Source organism: Monodelphis domestica, chromosome 1, assembly GCF_027887165.1.
Source record: "Monodelphis domestica isolate mMonDom1 chromosome 1, mMonDom1.pri, whole genome shotgun sequence".
Lineage (NCBI taxonomy): Eukaryota > Metazoa > Chordata > Mammalia > Didelphimorphia > Didelphidae > Monodelphis > Monodelphis domestica.
The window spans coordinates 578,012,872-578,035,144 of NC_077227.1; the positions used below are offsets into that span (position 1 = coordinate 578,012,872).

The window sequence follows — 22,273 nt, forward strand, 5'->3', positions numbered from 1 at the left end:
AGTATAAGGTAAAGATGGATAGATAGGTTGGAACCACATTGTGAGTGGACCATGTTTGCCAAGGTCAGTCATTTTAATTTTATTCCATAGAGGAGTCATTAACAGTTACAGATTTTGAGTAGAAGAGGGGCTATATTACCTGAATAGGTTAAGAACGCTACTTGAACAGTAGACTAGATAGCTAATAATAGGAATTGGCTAAATATGATTTTGGGAAGAGCACAATTCCAAGTAAAAAATCATAGTGGATGATTGTGAGATCATAGATTTAAAGATGGAAGGAAAATCCCTGCATATAACTCCTTCATTTTACATGTGAGGAAACTCAGGTTGTAAGAGGTTCTGGGTCTTAACCTTCAACACATATTAAGTATTTGAGGCATAATTTCAATATAGGCCTTTCTGACTGCAAGTTTAACATTCTGATTACTATGCCACCTGGATTACAAGATCCTTATGGGCAGAAATTATGCTCTGTGTGTGTGGGGTGTAAAGTTGGACAAAGATATGGGTGTACATGGAGTGGAACACTTTGTATATAATGCCAGCTTTCTCGAAATAATGCTTCCTTTTTCATTAATGGCATTTTGTACTTCAGAAAAATCATGAGCAGTAAAAATGACCTACCACATATTTTCTTCTCTTTTGATTTCTAAAATTGGCTTTCACAAATGGTTTGCATAAAACTACATTAAAGAGAATATTTAATTAACCTGAATACCTCATCTTGGGAAGCTGAATGCATAGAAGCAACTCACTTTGACTCATTTCAAATAAATATACTTGTATATTATATATGTATTAAATATACATGTATCAAGCATATACAACATATGAGAAGGCATGATTTGCCATGATATATAGAAGGCAGGATTTTATTTGAGGAAGTCTAGTTCAACTTCTGTCTTGGATACAAACAGTACAATCATGGATAATTCAGTTAATTTCTTGATGCCATAGGAAATGTATTAAAAGTATAAGTTGTGGAGAGGTCCCAATCTGTAGAGTTGAAGGAAAATTTCCACATTTGTAGTTCCCTATAACAATAAAGTAGAAGGTAGAGACTTAAAAAAAAAACACTTTATTTTATTTCAGTAATAGAAAGATGACATCTTCAAGATCAAAATGCTTACCCTTTAATAAGGGGGAGGGAACTTATATGCAAAAAACTATGATATATGGGAAAGTAATATGTTATAATGAAAAGACAAATAAAAATACTTCTGGGAATTTGAAAGATTATTTGCACTTGTGGATGATATGGGGAAAATGCCAAGTAAAAATTCCCTTAAGTTGTGGCACATGGATTGGTCCTAGAAGGAAGGGATTTTGATAATCCAAGAAAGAGGAAGAGCCTCATTCAGGAAGGAAGGATAATGTGAGAAAGGACACTAAGGTAGAAAGGGTAAGATGAGAATGGAGGACACTAAGGAGTGCACATGTTGTATGATAGAAAGGAAAGACACAGCAATGGCCTTCATCTCTTCAGCCAATTGCCACTCTTTTCCAATGGCAGTGATGAAGGCAAGAGATGAGACCAAAAAGCACTTTGATCAAGAATCTACCTCTCTAAAATATTGAAAGGTGGGTGACTCATATATATATATATATATATATATATATGTATATATATACATATATATACATATATATATATTACTATCAATGAACTAAACATCAAGCATTTATTAAAACCTATTATGTAGGGCAACTAGGTAATAGTAGATAGAAAGCCAGGCTTGGAGAGGGGAGGTTCTAGGTTAAAATTTGTTTTCAGGAACTTCCTAGCTGTGTGACTCTGGACAAGTCATGTAACCCCAATTCCCTAGCCCTTACAGATCTTCTGCCTTGGGACCAATACTTAGTATTGATTCTAAGACAGAAGGTAATTTTTTTTTAAAAAGAACCTTTTATGGCCTCGCAGCAAATTTTATCCAGGCAACAAGGAAAGACTAAAAAACCTACTTTATGAGGAATATTTATTCTAACAAGAGAAACAATAAGTGTATATATAAGTATATATACACACATGTGTATTATATATATATACATATATATATATAAGTATAATGAATAAATACAAAATAGTTAAATAAAAATTAGTTTGGGAAATAGGGAGCTAGCAGTTGAAGGGAACAGGAAAGGCTTCCTACAAAATGATACATAGATTGAATCAAAGTTAGAGAGAAACACAGTCGATGTAAGGAGGGAATGCATTGAATGAATGAATGATGAATGCACTTATTAAACACTTACTATGTGCTGATCACTGTGATAAGGGCTTATATACAAAGATAAAATGCTAGATATTTCTTTCTTTTGAAATAGAAGGATAATACATAAAAGAAAGTTTAGCTTTAATGTAGATGGAATTCCTTGAAATGCTGAAAGTATATTGGTAGGAGGGTAGATGGAAAGATCCAGAAGGCATTACATTACTTAATTAATTGAGATGACAGTTGAAGATGATTATATGTCACAAAGAAAGGGCAGATGGTAGTCTTTGTGATTATCCCATCTGAAGGAAAGGAGTGGTCTTCCTTCTTTCTAGTATACTGTCTAGGGAAGAGGGAGAATCAAGGAGGTAGATATTCCCTAGTGAAGGTGTTGTCTTTCTCCTTTCCACATTCAGCATTAAGAACACTCCTGCTTTACAAGGGTGTCCTAGATGATCAATGCAAAGGCATGGAGTTGGAAACATAGCTACCTTTGTGAGAAAGAGAAGAAACAAGTTTTGTGGGACCATCGTACAGAAGGAGCAGTCATATATAATGAGCCTAGAAAGATGTTGGGTCCAACTTAAAATATACAGAAATAGGCTCAGAGAAGTAAAATGAATAATTACAGCTGTTACCAAAAATATGACATTAACTCAGGTCTCCTCGTACAATGTGTGGAACTTATGTTTGATTAAGTTGGCAGATCAATAATGTGCACATGTGTGTGCACACACACACATGGCCATCATATGCTTAGGTTTATAAATTGCCTGAAATAATTGCAATCTGGAATTCATATAATAAAGTGTGTCTTTTGATGTAGAGATGTTTAAATTTTTCCCCTACTCTGTCTAAATAAGCTTTCCATGCTTGTCCATGAAGATTCTCTCTCTCCAACCCATTCATCCAGTTTCTAGTCAGTCACCGTGGCTCTCTCCTGTGCCCTTACAGTAATATGTCTTCTTTTTCTGTTTTTTGTTTGTTGTAGATTTCCTTTTCCACATATGGGAATAACCAGCCTTGTCATACTAAGTACAAAAAAAAAATGTCGATTTTCTTCACCTAGCATGGAGAGCTTTTACTTTCACAGCAAACACTTTAATTAGTGAGCCTTAAATTTGACTAAACCATTCCTTTCCTCAGGAGTGGTTTTTGGGAATCACATTAAATTAGAGTTATGGTAGGTTTGGACTTCAATGTAGCCACTGATTGGCCTGATAAGTTCACTCCACATTCTCTAGAATGCTGAGTATGTCTCATACTTCTCTAATATATCTTGCTTAATGCAGTGTCTATAGGTTACCAGTCATTTCTAGGAAAGAAAATGGTTCTGTCTACTCAATGGATCTGTATTTTACTGTAACCACCTGATAAGTCTAATATATACAACCCTGGATTGTATCTAGTAATTTCTTCTTGATAGTAGAGTATTTCCCTAGCATGAGATACTTGGGGGAAGTATGTGTGACTATTGCCAGGAATGGCAATACTAAAGTGACTATATATACTATGAATATATGGGAAGAGGCAATACACTTCTATTTGTATACACATACATCTATATATGTATATTAAAATATAACAAATGACAAACTACAGCTATTCAAAACACATAGCATAAAATACCTCGTTTCCCTGCCTAGACTCTCTGATTTGTGACTAGAATTTGTTTTCTGGTTTGTTATTACTTTGGAGGGTTTTATTTTCATACAAATGTCTAATTTTTAAAAAATAATGGTAGGAAAAGTACATCTGGGCTTATCTTTTCTAAAAACAAAATAAATGCAGTCAATGAAAAAGATTTTAGAACCTGCGTTAGAAATAAAAGGAAATAATCAATTGAGGGAACAAAAACTATACTGAACTCACCTTTGACTTAAACATGATAAAATGAAAAGGACATGTGAGATGGGGAGGGACATAATGCTAATTCTGGCACTGTGATATATTGTGAGACCTTGAATAAGTTACAACCCCTGTGTGACTCTTTTACATATGTAAAATGAGGGAGTTGAACCTAATTGTTTCTGAGATCCCTTCTAGACCTAGTCTGTGAACTGAAGGTGGTGGTGTTGACAATCTCTCTGGGCTCAAATTTTGAATCCTGTAAAATAATAGGTTTTAATGAAATTGATAACTATAGCTTTAAAGTTCTTAGGCTCAATTTGATTTTTCAACATCCTGAACACTGCATGTTCTGCCTTCATTACCATACTGATTATGTCTACAAAAAAACAAAATTCTATATAAAAACTGGAAACATTTGGTTATTGATCCAGTTATTTAGCATATTCAATTCCAAATAATTTCTGTAGGCATCAAAACTGAATTTTTCAGTCCCTTCCCTCTGTTGGTTTTCCTACAGACACTGTCATTGCAGAGCAGACAATTTATGTATTATTTTTAATTTTAGGTGTTTACTTGTTGCTTTTGATTTTGGGAAAATGTCAGAGGAATTTAAGAAAGGTCAGTTGAGATCTCTGGTTTCTGTATTTCCCATTTTGTTTCTACTGGTGGTAATTGTAAGTCTCAATATTCACTCTGCCATTATTCTTCTGAGTTAGACCCTGATAAGTTTGCCATTTGCTAAGTAGACTTTGTATTATCATCCAGCAGGCAACACCAGAAACCATAAGAAACCTTAAAAACATAAACTGCCATGTTACAAATATGCAATTTATTATTATTGCTGACAGAAATAATTTAATCCAAGTAATATTCTGAATAAGGTAGAGATGGAAGACCTCTCTCCAATGGTTTCAGGTACATTTCACTGTCTTTTAAACTGAAATTCACAGAATGATGTCAAGTAAATCACCTCCTATCTCATTCTTATATATAACAGTATGTGTTTTCCTTAGAATCTCAATTAAAGAAAAGATTTTCAGCAGCAGGAGAGAAGTTTTGAGAAATACATCTCGGCCCTTGCTGCTTAATGTATATGCCTAAATCTTGAGTGGACACTCTTAGCTTCTAAGCAGACTACATTATTATGTATACTTGCACTTTTGAGACAGCATGGTGGCACAGTGAGCAGAGCACTGGGCCAGGAATTGGGAAGACCTAAATTCTGATATGATCAAATTCTTGCTGTGTGACCTTGGGCACCTTACTTAACCTTGATTTGTATGTTATATATTATTTATAACCTGTTATGATATTTATAAAGTGCTTAACACATTGCCTGGCATGTAGCAAGGGCTTAATAAATGCTTGTTTCTTTCCATCCCCTCCTTTTCCTTCCCTTTCTCATTTGTGATAGTGTATAAGCTTATGAGCTTCCTTGACTCAGCTCTTAATAAGAGCAGGTTACACTGACCCTAGATGAGGCATAGCATCCAAATGATAGACTGATTACCAGTGTCCTGCTCTGGCTGCATTAAAGCTAGAGTATGATATTCAGTCTGAAACCTCATTTCAGGAAAGATACAGGTAAGGTATAGAGGATGTGATGCTGAAGGGTATGAAGTTCTTGCCATTCATCAGAAAGAGTTATGCATATTTAAAGTAGTTGAAGATAAGGCCTTCTAGATAGATACCTTCAATCATTTGAAAAGATATCATTTATTTTTTCTCTTTTTTTAACTTTAATAACCAATTTCCACATAAGTTTTCCACAGTTATATGATCCAAATTGTCTCCCTCCTTTCTTTCCTCCCATCTCCCACAACTAGCAAACAATTCATTCTGGGTTATCCATGTTTTATCACACAAAACATATGTCCAAATTATTCATTTTTGTAAGTGAATAATCTTATAAAACCAAAACCCCCAAATATATACCAAAATCAACAAGTGATAAATCATATACTTTCATCTACATTCCTACTCCAACAATTCTTTCTCTGGAGGTGGTTATCATTCTTTTTCATAAGAACTCATAATTGTCCTGATGATTGTATTGCTGTTAGTAGCAAAGTATGTCAAATTTGATCATTCTTCAATATTACTGTTACTGTGAACAATGTTTTCCTGGTTCTGCTTATTTCACTCTGCATCAGTTTACATAGGTCTTTCCAGCTCTTTCTGAAATCATCCTGTTTGTCCTTCCTTATAACACAATAGTATTCTGTTACTCTTATATACCAGAATTTGTTTAGCCATTCTCCTTTAGTTTCCAATGCTTTGCCATAATAAAAAGAGTAGCTATAAATATTTTTAAATAAACAGATCCTTTCCCATTTTTAATCTCCTTGGGATACAGATATAATAGTGGTATTACTGGATCAAAGGGTATGCATTCTTTTAAAGCCCTTTGGACATAACTCAAAATTGCCCTCTAGAATGGTTGTATTAATTCACAACCCTGCCAGCAATGAATTAGTGTCCCAAATTTGCCAGATTTCCTCCAACATTCATCATTTTCATTTACCATTATATTTGAAGAGATATAATTTAGAAAGAATTTTAATCTCTCTGTCATCTGAATACAATAAAACCAGGAATAATGGGTAGTCAGTCAAGAAGTATTAATCATATACCATTAATTTATTAACTATATGCTAGATACCTTGCTATACTGAGGGTACACATACAAGTAGAAAGAGTCTCGAATGTCAAAAAAATTACAGCCTGGTGGTTCATTGGATAGAGGACTGGACATGGAATCAGGAAGACCTAGATTCAAATCCAGCCTCAAACACTAACTTTTCCCTTAATCCACTGGAGAAAGAAATAATAACTACTGCATTGTCTTTGCCAAGAAAATCCCATAGATAGTTTTGCTTTGGTTCATGGGGTCATGAAAAGTTATATATGCCTGAATGACTGAAGGAAACTGAACAGGGAGGGATGAAAGATACCCAGCCACCTGGGCACAATGGAGAAGGCAGATTGCAACCCGGTAAAAAAATAAAGAGATGTCTGGCCTAGACTCATCAATTTCTCTTTAAATGAAGGTGTTAAGCCATAGTATTTAATAAGGAGAGTTAGTGACTCAGTAGGTACTTCTAAGGTATTAATTTTAGGGTTGGAAAGATCTTCCATGATGAAAAGGAGTCTGGGTTATGACAGAGAACACCTAGGTCATTGTTGGTATATAATTCATTACATTCTACATCAGTTTATACTGGTCTTCCCACGGTATAAATTGGAAAAAGGGCAAAAGGAATAATTTAACTGTAGGCAGAGTGGTATAGTGGGAAAAATGTTGGATTTGCATATATTCCTGGGTGTGACACCTTTGACCTGTGTGACTGTTGGACAAGACACTTGACCTTGATGTACTCAATTCCCTATTCTATAAGATGGCAGGTTCCCAAAGTTCCTTCTAGCTTAAAACCTATGAACTTAATGGCTAGCATACAGAGATGGCATTGAATCATGGGAAATATGAGAATTTTGAATCGTAGCTACACATAATTATGGTCACCTTGGACAAGTTAGTTTACCTTAGTTTTTCATTTATCAGATAAAAAAGTTTGGACCAGAAGAATTTTGAGAACTTATCCAGCTCTGAATCTATTATTCTGTATACAGAGAAGTTTCTTTAAAGCTTGAAATGTATAGGCTAGGTTAAGACCACATGGCTGAGGACCCTTTCAGTAAAGTTTGAATTTTACTAAATTTAATCTTTTAAGCTACTATTCACACCTAAGAATAAATGCTATTTTTGATTTGGACAGAAGAGGAAAGAAATGATCCTGAGGAATGCCTTTCCAGGTAGAGAAGGAGATCAGAATAGGCAATTTGTACATTTTTCTACTTCACATTTTGAAATTCAGCTCTAAGTCTAGACACATCTACATCAACTCTGAGGCTATACACATCTGGAACTACTCACAACTATGAGTTGTCATTGTCTGCTCAGAACAAACATAAGAGTTTAATGAGTAAGTTGCTAAACAAAGTCCTGAATATAAAAATTTAACAGGCAGGGATTCCGCAACGGCTTTATTCACCATTCCAATTATAATATATTAATACTAGGATTAAACATTTTGTACTTTGAGCCCCTAGAATGAATTCATCCAGAATTATTAACCTTTTGTCCACCGCTTCTAAAATATCTTTGCTGTGTGAAAGGCAGAGGGGAAGCAAAGGAATTCTTTTTTCATGGACCCTCAAGTTTCTGAGGACTAACTTGGGCATTATTTAATTTTTTTGAGCTTGAAGGTACCATAGAAATCAGCAAGGCCAATCTCATTTTCCAGATAAGGAAATTTACCAATATCACACAGCTGCTAAGTAGGAAAGGCATGGCTCAAACTGAGATCTAATCTTCTACTCTTTCTACCACCCCAGTAGTAAGAGCTGTATATCTAATATGTATAAATAGAAACACACATATATGCATGCAAATAGGATTTTTGTTTATAACGTAAAGTCTGTGTATGTGTATATACATATATCTGTGTATATATAGAAAATATCTATATAATATATATTGATTTAAAAATACATATGTAATTTGATCAACATATATGTGTATATATTTAATTAATTTATATGTATTTTTTAAACCAAGAAACTAAAAGTATAGTTTCTATTTCTATTCTCTTTGAGCTTTGTTCTTTGCCAGAGGCCATAACAGGTATGAAAATCCTCCAGTTCCTCTTGTCGTATTTTCTTCTCTATGCCACCAGCTACCCCTGGGTAAAGACATTTGTGATTTGTGTACCAGGAGAATAATCCAGTAGCTAGAGAGAGGAGGGAATTCTGAGAAAAGCCAGGAAGATAAATAATCCACAGGTTGAAATCTAATTCACTGTTTGATGGAAAAGAAACGTTTAGGATGGAAATGTATTGGAAAACAATTGAAATAGAAAATAGGTTTATTAGTGCTGATTAGCATCATTTCAGATCCATTACATACTCTCCAATGTGGCAGGGTAGACAGGTTGATAAAACCCTAATAATCACTTAAGATTAATGGAAATTATTTTCTCAGCTTATGTCATAATAATGATCATCAGCCTTATGCAATCTTCTTTTCTACAATACCTAATGGGATGAGTTGGAAGAAATAATTTCAAATCTGTAGGTACTTGATGTGCCTGTAGTGACTCTAAATTAACAAAACAGGAAACAGTGTTGAAGGACTTTAGGTCTCTTCATTTCCAAGTTTCCAGTCATTGATATTTTATATTCCCCAAGATAAGAAAACTGTGTTTTTTGACAAAAGTATTTACTTGGCATTGGTAGAGGAAGTAGCCACTGCCAGCTCTGATTGGCCTCTTTATTTTGTACAAATGAGGCCCACTAGGTTCACATGTTCACTTTTCCTGTATTGCCATGTAATATGAGATGAAATTGAAAGACAGGCATGCATTGATGGGATTTATGCCAGCTAGTTCTTATCATGAACATCTTTATACCTCCTATGCAACTTTTCCTTCCCTTGTCTCTTTACTCTTTTTAAAAATCATTTCCTATTTATTCAAGTCATTAAGTCAAGAGCTGCCTTCAAAAAACAGATCCTCAGTCAAAAGGGGCGATCCCACATCAAGCAAATATTCTAGAGAATACTTGTATTAATATAAAGGTGAAATGAGAAATAGTTATCAAGAAAAATAACCACAATTGGGATAAGTTAAAAGCCTTCCCAATAAGATCAGGAGTGAAGCAAGGATGCACATTATCACCTCTATTGCTTAACATTGTACTAGAAACATTAGCAGTAGCAATTATAGGGAAAAAAAAGAAATTGAAGGCATTAAAATAGGTAATAAAGTGACTAAACTATCACTCTTTGCAGATATGATGGTCTACTTAAAGAATCCTAGAAAATCAGTTAAAAAGCTAAGAGAAATAATCAACAACTTTAGCAAATTTGCAGGATACAAAATAAACCCACATAAATCATCAGTATTTCTATATATTTCCAACACAACTCAGCAGCAAGAGTTAGAAAGAGAAATTCCACTTAAAATCACCCTTTACAATATACGATATCTAAGAATCTATTTGCCAAGAAATAGGAATTATATGAACACAACTACAAAACACTTTCCACACAATTAAAACTAGATCTAAATAACTGGAAAAAATAATTGCTCATGAGTCAGACAAGTTACTATAATAAAAATGATAATCCTACCCAAATAAATTTACCTATCAAACTACCAAGAAAATTTTTTATGGAATTAGAAAAAAAATTATCAAAGTTCATTTGGAAGAACAGAAGTTGAAGAATATCAAGGGCACTAATAAAAAAAATGTGAAGGATGGGAGCCTAGCAGTACCAGATTTTAAACTGTACTATAAAGTAGAGGTCATCAGAACAATATGGTACTGGCTAAGAGACAGAAGGGAGGATCAATGGAATAGACTTGGTCTAAATTTCTTCAGCAAGATAGTGTACAGTAAACCCAAAGATCCCAGCTTTGGGGACAAGAACTCATATTTGACAAAAACTTCTGGGAAAATTGGAAAATAGTATGGGACAGATTAGGTTTAGATCAACATCTTGAACCCTATACCAAGATAAATTCATAATGGGTAAGTGACTTAAATATAAGGGGGAAATTATAGACATAAAATATATCTGTCAGATCGATGGGAAAGGAAATAATTTAAGAACAAGCAAGAGAGAGAATATCACAAAATATAAAATGAATAATTTTGATTACATGAAATTAAAAAAGCTTTTGTACAAACAAAACCAATTTAAACAAAATTAGAAGGGAAGGAACAAATTGGAAAAAATCTTTATAACAAAACCTCTAAGCTCTAATTTCTTAAATTCATAAGGAGCTAAGTCAATTATACTAAAAATCAAGCCATTCCCCAATTGATAAAAAGGCAAGGGATATTAATAGGCAGTTTGCAGATAAAGAAATCAAAACTATCAATTAATATGTGAAAAAAAATTTCCAAATCTCTCATAATTAGAGAAATGCAAATCAAAACAACTTTGATGTACCACCTCATTCCTAGCCAATTGGCCAATATGTCAGGGAAAGAAAGCAATACATTTTTGAAGGAATGTGGCAAAATTTGGGCACTAATGCATTGTTAGTGGAGTTGTGAACTGATCCAACCATTCTCCAGGGTGATTTGGAACTATGCCCAAAGGACTTTAAAAGACTACCTGCCTTTTGATCCTATCATATCACTGCTGTGCTTGACAATAGGGAAAAATACTTGTACAAAAATATTTATAGCTGAGTTCTTTGTAGTGGCAAAAAATTGGAAAATGAGGAGTGTTCATTGATTCAGGAATTCTTGAACAAAATATTGTATCTGATAGTGATGGAATACTATTGTGCTGAAAGGAATAATGAACTGGAGGAATTCCATGTGAACTGGAACAACCTCCAGGAACTGATGCAGAGCAAAAGGAGCAGAAACAGGAGAACATTGTATACTGAGACTGATACACTGTGGTACAATCAAAGGTTGTACTTCTCTACTAGCAGCAATGCAATGCAGAAACATAGAAGAAAAATATATGATCAATCATGTGATTCATTGAGTATATGATCAGGGATTTTTAATTTCAATAATCACTCTATTGCAAATATAAATAATATACAAATAGGTTTTGAACAATGATACACGTATAATCCCAGTGGAATTGCTCATCAGCTTGGGGGGAAAGAGAGGAGGGGTGGAAAAGAACATGAAACATGTAACCATGAAAAAATATTCTAAATAAATAAAGTAATTAATTAAAAATAACTACAGTATTGAGAGTTAGAGGATATGGGCTTGAAACCCATTTTTTAAAACAAAATTTATTTTTCCAGATTACAAATTAATAAAATTTCTTAATATTCATTTTCTGATATTTTGCAATCCATATTCTCTGTCTCTCCCTTCTACCTCTTCCGTCTCCCCAAGAGGGCAGGCAATATGAAATAGATTGTACATACATTACCATATAATGCATATTTCCATGTTCATCACATTGTAAGACACATATTGCTTACACTAGAGAATATTCATGAAGAAAAGAAAGAAAAGAATAGTATATTTCAATTTCCATTGAACTCTGTTCATTCTGTACTGGTAGATATCCATTTTTTAGTCATTAATCTTTTGGAGTTGTGCTGGATCCTTTCCTTGTTTATAACAGTTAGAGTCATTCACAGTTGATCATCGTACATTATTATTGTTACTGTATACAACATACTCCTGGTTCTGTTTACTTCACTTTGCATCACTTAATATAAGACTTGACAGGCTGTTTTCATGTGTATGTGTGTGTGTGTGTGTGTGTGTGTGTGTGTGTGTGTAGGAGAAAGAGAGATTAACTTTTTTTTTCATTTCTTATGACACAATAGTATTCCCTTATTGTACCACAACTTGTTCAGCCATTCCCTAATTGATGGATATCCCTTCAGTTTAATGTCCTTTGCTACCACAAAATGAACTGCTATACACAGGGAGGTTTCTTTCCCATATCTTTAATTTCTTTGGGATACAGACCAGTAATGGTTTTGCTAGGTCAAAGGGTTTTATAGCCTTTGTTTTATGGCCCTTTGGGCATGGTTCCAGATTGCTCTCCAAAATGGTTGTACCAGTTCACAGCTCTACCAGCAGCATTAATGTTCTGATTTTTCTACATCCTCTCCAGAATTTATCATTTTCTTTTTTTGTCAAGTTATACAGTCTAATGGATGTGAAATGGTACCTCAGAGTTATTTCAATTTGCATTTATATAAACAATAGTGATTTGGAGATTTTTTTCATATGACTAAAGATAGTTTTAATTTCATCTAACAATTGCCTGTTGAAATCCTTTGACCATTTGTCAGCTGGGAAATGAGAAAACCATTTCTTTGTTTTCCTCAGACAATTTACTTAACTTTTTTATCAGACTCAACTTATTCAAGTATAAATAGGTGGTTCATGCTAAATGAATTCTAAGTTCCTTTCCAGTTCTAAGTCATTTGATTTTCCTTCACTAGACTAAAAGTTGACTATGCACCTTGAAAAGACATTTTTTTTCTTCACATCAGCATTTTACAAATTAGTAATGAATTGCTATTAAAATTAATACAAATTTTAAATTATAAAATTGAGTTTTTCATTTGACTACTTTGAGGCCAGGGACTGCCTTTTGACTCTTTTTGCATAAAAATATTGGGTATAGTACTTGACACATATTAGGTGCTTAATAAACATTCATCGAAATGGATTTAGAATGAAGGTTGGATTTATAATCTGAGGATCTGAATTTCAATTCTGCTTTACTATGTGATCTTGAGCATATTATTTCCTTTCAACTCTGGAACATACTTTATCTATCCAATGACTACTTAAGGCTTTTCAACAAAGGGAACAAACGAATCTAGATCTTAAGAAACTTTCAAGTAAAATAAGGTATAATAGCTACTATTAGTTTTAAAAGCAAATCCTACTCCAGGACCTAGAACAAGGATTATTCACTGGCATTCCAGGAAGTGCATGAACTTGGATATCAGGAAATACTCACACACTTATGTCTTAGACAGTTATATCTTTATACCTTTTTTGTTCAATAACTTCTTTTTTTTATAGCCACATTTTATTTATTTATTTAAACATACACATACACAAAAGGAAAACCAACCAAAACAAACACTGAATCATTCATCCTATCAATCAGGCTTTGCTCTAAGAAAAAAGCAGTCTGATCCGTAGTAGGGGCAAGCAGATTGGCTGTCAGTCAGGAAATCTGGCTCTCCTATTAACTAGTTGGGTGACCTTGGGTAAATCATTTTCCCTTTTTGGGCCTCTTTCATCATCATTAAATAACTGAGTGGTACTAATTTCCATAGGCTCTTCCAGGATTAACATTCTAAGTTTCCAAGAAATGTTTTGGCTCTTTGTAAAAGTGAAACTAATCTTCAAAAGGCAACAATTTGCTAGTTCTTACCTTGCTTCTCAGGACAAAATATCTCTAGTTTGTCAATGTTCTTTAAATGTTGGCAAATAAATGTAACATTTAAGATGCAGTCTGTCCTGGGCATAGTAAAGCAAAACTACCACCTCCCATGACCATAGGTTTTTCTTAAATTGCATTAGATCAGAGGAGCACAAAGAATACATAGGCAGGAGGTAGCCGCAATACAGTTTACTCAGATTAAACATTTGTTCTAGATAATCTCTCAAATTATTTCCCCATATACAGTTGCCAATTCTATCTCCTATCCTTTATACAAATAATTAAAAAAACTGAAATGCAAACATTTATCTATTATGTTTCAGTTTGTTGCTTCTGGCCCTGTTATTAATAATATTTATTACTAGAAAAGACTTCAGATATCATTTTATCCATGCTCCTCCCAATATATAAAGAGAAAGCTGAGGCTCAGAGAACGGAAGGAACTGGACCCAGACACAATCAGTAAATAAAAAAAAAAAAACAGGACTGAACTCAGATTTTCTGACTCCAAACCCAATACTTTGTCTCACTGATCAGGGCTATTTGAATACTGACCCACCATATTAACTATCCCTTCCAGGTCTGGATCAACTATAAATTTAGTAAGTGTGCCATCTATACCTTCAGTCAAATAAGAAAGAGGTACGTCTATTTCTGCTTTCCAGGGGAACAAAGCACTGGTACTATTCATCTCTCTAGTTGGTTCTATCTTTCAGTGACATACTCATCTTTTCTGTGGATTCAATTCTACTTAAAGCTAGAGTTCCTAATGATAAATCTGCTGGAAGATGCATTCGTGGTCACTGGGCACCTCTGGTTTCAGGCACAGGATTCAACAGATTTGTCCCCTGGCTTCTGCATTAGCTTATCTCCATCTTGGCTGGCTAGGAAAGGGCAGAATGAATCACAGCTCACCTGGGGCTTGATTGTCAGGAGCACAGATGTCATAATTCCTGTGCTCCTCTATTTTGGAGGGGCAAGAACCTTAGGAGCGAGAAAGAATCAGAGAGTGATCCTGGGGAAAACCTCCGAAAAAAATGTTCAATAACTTCTAAATGGAATTATTCCATACAGTTAGGAATGTAGGCAACAAGTATTGTTCAAAGGCACCCATAGACTTTACACGTGGCTCAGGACACAGACAAGAACAGTCATGATCCTCTGATCTAGAAGGCTCTCTTACCTCAACATACTTCATTTCTTAATGTTGATGATTTTGAAACCCAACTCTAAGGGCTTTATCCACTTAAATAGAGTGAAACCAAGTGTTTTATCTTCTTCTAAAATGCAAATATTCCCTGGGTAACACTGCAATCTTTATCTGGCTATTTACACCTGGAGTGAATGAGTTTATCAGATCCTTTCCTGAAAATACCTTAATACCTTGCAAGTAAAAAGAACTGGTGTATAATTTGTTTCCTTTTGGTTGGAAATTGGAAAAGGCAAGAAACATGGAAAATATGGATACCAAAGATCATAAGATTTAGATCTGTCAGAAATATCAGAGAGTCTCTGGTTCAGTAGGCATGTTCAATTTGTAGAGACCCATCTTCCTATTGTTCATCTTTCCTGATCCCATTGCCTCTGCTTATAAGAATGGGAGAGGTGGCAATCAAAGGACCTGAGTTCAAGGACAAGCCTCAATCCCATTCCAGCTACTGTTTAGTGGTCAATGGTCACTCTACTATCTAAATTGCCGAATCACTCGCTGAACCTTTGGGTTCAGTTGGGAAAACCCATAGTTTCTCATAATCTAACTTCTGGTTTCCTGAATCTTTTCCTATTCATAGAAGAAATCTCTTGGAGTGTATTTTTGCTACTGTTGTGACATAATAGAAGGAGCCCTGGACTGAGATCAACCTCACCATTCTCTGCTTGGGAAACTTAGCAAGGCATTGTACTAGTCCAAGTCTCTGCTACTGGCATACTTGTAAAATGAGGGGGTTGGTGATAGAGTGTAAGAGTAATGGATTTGGAATTAAAGGACCTAAATTTAAATTCTAGCTCTGCTATTTAATATCTCTATGACCTAAGACTTAAACTCTCTATCATGGCTTAGTCATTTTCATTTACATCTAACTTTTTGTGACCACATTTTGGGGTTTCTTGGCAAAGATAAAGGAGTGGTTTGCCATTTCCTTCTCCAGCTCATTTTACATATGAGAAAACTGAGGCAAAAAGGGTTAAGTGACTTGCCCAGGATCACACAGTTAGTGAATGTCTGAGGCCAAATTTGAACTCAAATAGAGTATGGTAGAGAGCTTATTTCAAAGTCATTAAGATACAAATTCAAATCCTGCCTATATTAACTGTGTGACCCTAGACAAGTCACTTTACCATTCTTTATTAAGAATTTAAGTTCATGAGATTTTGCTGATAGGGATCAGGAGTTCCAATTTCCCACATCATTGAAATCACTTCTCCACTTACTCCTCCCCCCCAACATTTCCCACCCATCCCCCAAAAAGGTTCTTTGAGCAGATTGGAATATATATTCCTATTTTATTCCCCTTTTATTGTCTTGTTTCCTCTTTCTGTTTTTTTTTCTCTTCTAATATAGACAAGTTGTAACCAAGGTCATTGATTTTCACATAAATGTTTATTGAACGCAAATGAATTGAAATATGTGGGGTTAGTGTTTCTGACATTGTACTAGATTGCTACCATAGAATTCAAGCCTTCTCAAAAATCATAACACAAAGATGTTGTGTTTAATATGTTAGTTAAAGAACATGGAATTGGGGAAAATTTATTCTAATCTGACCCTCTCACTATTTTTATTTCTTTCCCTGCCTAAGAAAAGAGCAGGTTGCATTGAAAGGTAGTAAGCTCCCTAATACTAAAGGATTCTAGATCAACTTGAATGACTTTCAGTGATGCTATAGAAGGTATTTTTTCACTATGTGAATGCTTGAACTAAATGACCTTTAAGCTTCCTTTTCAACCCTAAATTCTGTAATAATACTGATCAGCGAGCTTTAGAGTAAAAACACTCGTGGGAAAAGAATTAAAAACTAATGTTTTTATTTTAATTAAATTAAATAAATTTAAATTAAATAATTTTGCAAATAAAAGGGCATTGAAATTTTGGGGCTTTTATGTGAGTTGCTTTTAGATGAAACTTTGAGATACCATTTATGATTGGGAGAAAAGTAGAATTTAGTTAGGTACTTAATTCTCATTTTTCCAGCGATTTGTGCACAATTAAATAAATAACTGTTCTCAGGAAAATTTGAACCAAAGTTTACTTTTTATTTTAATAAGTAAAAACAGTATTAACTGAGTTATTTTAAGGGTCATTTAAAATGTTATATTCTTCAGATTACTTAAAATCCAGGATAATCTAGTTGGGATAAAAGGTGACATCACTGACCAAAATAAATTTCATAGGCAGTCCTTTTCAGTTCCCTTATATCACTTATTCATTAGGGTACCACACTTATTGAGAGGTAAATTTTTAGAGGCAATTCTCACTTGAAGGAATATTTATTCCAGAATACATAATCTTGTCTATATCTTCTACACCTGAATTTTTTATGGATAGATCTAAGATGAAAATATTATAGCCTAATAGCTTATGCTAGCTTTGTTTCTCTATTCTGAAGGCCTAGGAAAGAGCAATAACATTGGAGGAATGTGGCTGGAAACTTTTTAAACTCTATACTCATAACTAAAGGCTCAAAAACTCATTGTAAAAGGCCAAGATGAAGAAGCCTAACCAACAAACTTAAGGCATGATCTGCAATTGCATTCATATCTTCTAAGAATGATGTAGGAAATCAGGGGAAAGAGATTGGAAAAAATAGGTCTAGTCACCTGTCTGTGATATTTTGTTTTATATGTCTACACACATATGAACATAAATATGCGACTACATATACCATGTTCTTCCCTTGTCGCCCACACTCCAACTAAGAGGCGAAACTGTATATTATTTTCCAAGGCATAAAATCAGTCTCCTACAGTATCATAGGATAAAAAGTAGTAAAGGATCTTGGAGATCACCTAACCCAACACTTTCATTTTATAGTTGAAGAAAGGGTAACTCAGAAATGAAAAAGTGATTTGGCCAGTAACATATGTAATAGGTTCCATATCTAGGATTTAAATCAATCAAGGTCTTCTGACTATCCAGCTACTTTCACTACTCCATTTTGATTATTCTGAATTCTTTTAAAATCTGACTGAGACTTTGACCTTCTGAGTTTGAATCAAATGGAGAAAAAGAATGTGCATGGAGACACACTTTGCAAAATGAATGTTCTGTCTTAAAAGAAGATGAACTCTTTATATATCTGTTAACAGTGACCATCATTTCTAAGGGAAAATTTAAAAAATTGAATGCTGAAACAAATTTGATGATTGTTCCATGGCATATGGCTAAATGAAGATAAAGAAAAAATATAGTTTATAGTAACAGATGGATTTGAACTATACTTGGGACTGTTGAACACTTTTTAATATTTAATTTACAATGAATCTTTAATATAACATTTAACTAAGTGTTCTGTCATATTCTTTTTAAATGTATGAAGCTTTTTTTCAATGTAATTGTGTCTAGAAGAGCATATGAATATTGAGTGGTTAAAATTAAAACTGTCATTGGGAAAAATATAATTTCCTTGAAATTTTTATGGTTCACTTGTATTTGTGCCATTTAGAATGTTGTATATTTTTTTTAACAGTCTGTCAGGCTCTTCTTTATTTCTCGCAAGCTTGAGGGGAAAAAAAAAGAATAGAGCCATGAAAGTAACTTTGAGCTCCGAAAATACAGCAGAGAAAAGCCACATTTAGGTTATTGAGCTGATTGTGTTTGTTGGTCTGGAGCCAAGTACAACAATAGTTTTAAAATGATATCAGAAATGACGATTGGAACATAATCATAGTGGCTATCCACAGCAAAGATCCAGTGCATAAATAAAATCACTTAGTAAGCACTAAAACATCCTCGTCAATCACATTTGAAGAAACCCTTGCATAATTTCCATGGAATTACTTATGAGCACTTGTTAAAACATTTCATACAAAGTTTATTTTTAATTTTTTTAAGCAGAGTATTAAACAGGAGTGACTGAGAATCAGGCAATTAAAGCTGCGTTTTGATTCATACCTCATGCTGCTTTGCCATTGGATTGCTATGTCTTAATCATGATGGTAACACCTGGGTCCCATTAATGTGGCAAAGGAAGAGAGGAATTTAAAACAGCATTTGTTTCTTCTAGGCCAATGCTTATTAAATGTTATTTCCCCCTGTATCTGATAATGCTCTTTATTTTGTCTGGGGGCAGGGCTAGCTTGACTTTTTTGTTTCAATAGAAGAATATTATAGGAAGACGTGTAGTCTTGTTGAGGACTCAATTATAAAACAGGAGCATCTGCTTAATAGCAACCTAGACTGGAAAGCACAAGATTGATTTAGGAAAATTTAGCTTTCCTGAATATGGGGGGAAAGAACAAATAAATAAAAGTCTGCCCTATGTAAGGGACAGAATTTTGTGGTTAGAAAGCTAGAAGGGATTAAGGGAATTTTCAGATGGCAGAATAATACTTTTTTTTAGTATAATATGTATATACTTATGTGTAGACATGTCATCTCCCCCAGTAGAATATAACTTCTTGAGAACAATTTTGTTTTTGTGTCCCTAGCACCTGACACAGTGCCTGGTATACAGTCATGATTATAAATTGCTTAAGGTCATGAGGCCTTGTCTTGCACTGGTTCAAAAAGCCCAAGTTCCTCTCTCTTGATTAAAAAAAATGATAGACTCCTCTGTTTACCTTTTAATAACTTTTTCTACATGATTCTCTCTTGTTTTCCTTATCACATTTTTTTCTTTCACATACTCCATCAAAACTAACCTATTTGTTGGTCCCTGAACATAGTGTTTTATCACTTTTTTCCTTCTTTTTTAAGTAAGTTTTTCTTTATATTTTTCCAGATGACATCAGTACATTTTTAGTAATGGTTTTCTGACATTTCATGACCCATGTTCTCCTCCTCCCTCCCATCCCTTCCCCAAGACAGCAAGTAATATGATATAGGGTATGTATATATTGTTATTCAATACATATTTCCATTTTCATCATGTTGTAAAAGTAGAAACTTATCACTTACACTAGAGAAAAATTCATGGAGGAAATAAAGTGACAAATGGCATGCTCCATTCTGCATTCAGCCTTCATCAGTACTTTCAATAGCAGTGGATAGCCTTTTTCATGAGTCCCTTGGAGTTGTCCTAGCTCATACATTGCTGATTAGAGTTAAGTCATTCACAGTTGATCATTGCACTTCATTGCTATTATTGTGTACAACATTCTCCTGGTTTTACTCACTTCACTTTGCATTAGTTCACATAAATCTTTCCAGGTTTTCTTGTGATCATCTTATTTGTCATTTTGTATGGTGCAAAAGTATTCCTTTACAATCATATACCACAACTTGTTCAGCTGATGGACACCTCTCACCTTTTCCCTTGCCTTTGCCCAAGATGTCCCCCATGTCTTTAGATTACACTTTCCTTCTAACTTCCTTCAAAGTGTTACCTACTCCAGGAACCTATCCTGATTCCCCCTAGTGTCCAACACACACAAACACACACACGCACACACACACACACACACACACACACACACACATATATGTGTATATATATATATATATATATATATATATATATACTTTGTACAGATTTTCCTTTTTGAATACAATTCCCTTCCCACACAATTGAATTTAAGTGCCTGGATAGGAGTTGGTTCATTTTTGTCTTTCTATCCACATCACCCAACACGAGGCTTGGAACATAGTAGGTACTTAGTAAATACTTAATGAATGAATGATGATGATGACAATGTAATTTATATAGTCCTTTAAGGTCTTCAAAACATTTCACAAGTATTTGCACTATAAATTCTCTAAGGTAAGAGTTATTATTCCTATTTTCCAGCAAAGGAAAGGGGTTAAGTGATTTATCCTGGGTCATACATTTAGTAAAATGCCCAAGGCGGGATTTGGACTCCAGTCTTCCTCACTCCAACACTTTACACCCCATGCCACTGAGCTGCCTAATGAAGAAAAGATCTTCTAATATAAGCATTTCCTTTTAATGATGAGGAAACAGAGGTCCAGTGATGTGATCACAACTACTTCTATTATTAGCTCACATTTATATAACTTTTACTTACACTTTACAAACTAACCCTTAAAACAACCTTTTCAAGTAGGTACTAAGAAGTTTATTCCAGGTCAAGAAAGTAGTAAACAACAGATTCAGGATTAGAACCCAGGTCTTCTGTTTGCAAATACTATAGGGTTTTTTTTTCCCCCATGGTATATTCCTGGATTCTGTCATTTCCATTTTTTTATGATCTGTAAAAAGATGCCCTGGTTTTATTTATGTTGTTCTAGGTTTTCCCTTTTTCAACCATTTTCATCAAAAACTAGAATAATTACTTTCTAGCCTATTAGACAATGTATACATTATATGCATGTGCATATGTGCATATATGCATTATACACAGAAACTTATGCATTAATCATGGAACATGTGTACACATATAGATGTTTTCATGGATGTAAACATCCATAAACATGTATATATTTAAGTATTATTTTGTGTGATATATGTACATATAAAACTATAGATACAATTGCAATAGGTACTTTGAAAACATCTATCCTGGGGATAGAGTGGAGCTGAGCTTTAAGGGAGATATGGAGGATATGTAAAAATATAGTCCTTTTCTCCAGAGACTTTACATTTTTTGTGATATTCCTATGTTGGAGGAGAGCAAAAGAAATGTCACATGATTGTGGTGCTCAATAGGAGTGCAAATTATTGTGTTATGTGAGGCCTGAAGAGGAAGATGAGAACGTTTTTCTTTGAATTGATTTTATTCTTCATTTTTGTTTATTTTTCAACCCTTCCCTTCCGCCTATTGATTTCAACTCAATATTGCTTCCAAGGCAGAAGAGAAGTAAGGTAATGAGTAGGCAATTGGGGTAAACTTATCCATGATCAAATAGCTAGGAAGTATCTAAGACCTTATTTAAATCTAGAACCTTCCTTCTCCAGGCCTAGATCTCTATCCACTGAGTCACTTGGCTGCCCCATAAATTACACTTTTTTAAAGATTTTTACATTTAACTCACCCTCTACAGCATCATATGAATTGTAGCACGTTGTCTGTGGCTCCATCTAAGTGGCATTAAATAAAGAATCCAATGGGAAACCACAAATTTATT

General features: G+C 34.2%; 1 protein-coding gene across 4 annotated transcripts in view; it reads left to right on the forward strand.

Moving 5' to 3' along the window:
* UNC5D (unc-5 netrin receptor D) overlaps positions 1-22,273 on the forward strand; it is an 831,324-nt gene that overhangs the window by 114,481 nt on the left and 694,570 nt on the right. The gene's annotated exons all lie outside the window — the stretch shown is intronic.